Source organism: Myotis davidii, unplaced genomic scaffold, assembly GCF_000327345.1.
Source record: "Myotis davidii unplaced genomic scaffold, ASM32734v1 scaffold665, whole genome shotgun sequence".
In the NCBI taxonomy this organism is placed as follows: Eukaryota; Metazoa; Chordata; class Mammalia; order Chiroptera; family Vespertilionidae; genus Myotis; species Myotis davidii.
Window position 1 is genome coordinate 481,305 of NW_006296410.1, and position 1,787 is coordinate 483,091.

At 66.3% G+C, this 1,787-nt stretch overlaps 1 protein-coding gene across 1 annotated transcript in view; it reads left to right on the forward strand.

The window, feature by feature from the left end:
- The window catches only part of ATP5I (ATP synthase, H+ transporting, mitochondrial Fo complex subunit E), a 4,929-nt gene that overhangs the window by 1,533 nt on the left and 1,609 nt on the right, over positions 1–1,787 (forward strand). The window lies entirely within an intron of this gene.

The following is a 1,787-nucleotide window of genomic DNA, read 5'->3' on the forward strand; positions in this document are numbered from 1 at the left end:
GGGTACTGCAAGCCAGAAAAAAGGGTGCTTTTTCCAGATTTGCACATGTACCCAGTGGCCAGTTACCAAGCATCCCCACAAATAGTTCGTGTGCCCTCACTTCCCTGCCTTAGAGGCAAACAGGTCGCAGGTCCCTAACCCTGGCGTTGCCGTCCCCACCTTGGGTTCACAGAGGAGATGGGGGCTGGGTGGGCAGCCTGGGCCAGCACTTAGCCTGGTCTTCCCACATGCCAGGGCCCATGGGTGCCCGTTAGCACCCAGTCAGAGGCTGATGTCCTGGTGCCCAGCGGGGTCAGCAGTTGCAGCCCGGGGTGTGCAGGGATGAGGGCATTATGGGGAGTCTGTGCAGCCACAGTAGCTGAGTGGGTGTTCCTGGGGGCACCTCTCTGAACCCTTGCCTCCACTGCAGCTGTAGCAGGGCACACGGAGCGAAGCTGGGACCACAGGCACCCTGAGGAGCCAGGGGAGGCGTGACCCACCTGCAAGGATTGGGGGGCTCTCAGGGGCGCTGCCCAGAGAACTCCAGAGGATGTGGGAGACGTGGGCCTGGGCTGCACCTCAAACAGGGGCTCCACCGTCCCCAGCTGGGTGAGGTCGGCTGGGCCTGGAGGGACCCCAGGCCCGGCTGCAGGAGTGGGGAGGGCCACACCCAGGGGGAGACATGTGAATTCTGTGCTCACAGGCCCAGCAGGGGAGGCAGTGGGCCAGCAGAGCCCCCGAGGGCGCTCCTGGGCCGGCCAGGGTCTGAGCACAGCACTAAAGATAGCCTGCAGCCTGGTTCCCGGGAGAGTTTCGGGATCCGGCAGGGACAGCTGGCCCTGACAGGTGCAGGGACGCAGCAGGCCATCCTGGTGTCTGGAGCCAGGTGGACCCCCACCCCCCACCCCAGGAAAGGCCCTGGCCAAGGCAGGTGTACGGGCTCCAGGGGTCTGCCCTGGGGGTGCCTGTGTGCCCTCTGGTGTGTGGCCCCACCCGCCCTCTGCCCCACCCTCGCTCCACACTTATTTTTGACTCTGGAAGCAGGAGTGGCTGAGGAGCCTGGTTTATTTTAAAGTCGGGGGAGGGTGAGGACGTTGTCACCTGAGGTCACCGCCCAACGGCTCCAGGGCAAGAACGCATGTGCTTGAGCGTGGGCACTGGGCGGGCACGGCCTGTGGGCACAGGGAGTTTATCCTGTACCCTGTGGGGTCCGCGAGCCTTATGCCTCCCTCCCTCGGGTCCCTGAGGGTGGAGGCCTGCACCCGGGAGAGGGCCTGTAAGGCCCGCCTCCAGCCTCCCCAGCCCGGAAAAGCCCAGCGACTTTCCAGCGGGTACACCGGAACCGGGCCAGGGCTGCGGAGAAGGCGGCTGAGGGAGTTCGGGGCCCTGGAAGGGGTCCCCCCATCCCAGATGTGCTGATTAGATCTACTCCTGTCCCAGCCTCGTGCCCCGCATTCCCTTCCATTCCCTTCTTTCAGGTGCAGCTCAGGTCTCTTCCAAAGCCCGGCTTGGCGAGGAGTAAGGCGCGGGCTCCCGTCCCTCCCACTGCAGCCAGCGGAGCCGACCTCCTGGGCCCCAAGCCTGGCTCTCAGGGAGCTTCTCCCAAAGGCGCGCGGAGGGGCGGGGGTCCCCCGGAGCGGGTCCCAGCCAGTTGCCATGGGAACCATGCGCCAGCACCAGCGGGGGCCCCTTGCACACCCGGGTCTGCCTGGTGGTGTTCTCAGGGGCGCTGCCCACAGAGCTGGGAAACAGGGCGGCTCCGAGGGGCGCAGCGGGAGGGGAAGGGACCCCGCGGGGAGGACCGTGGC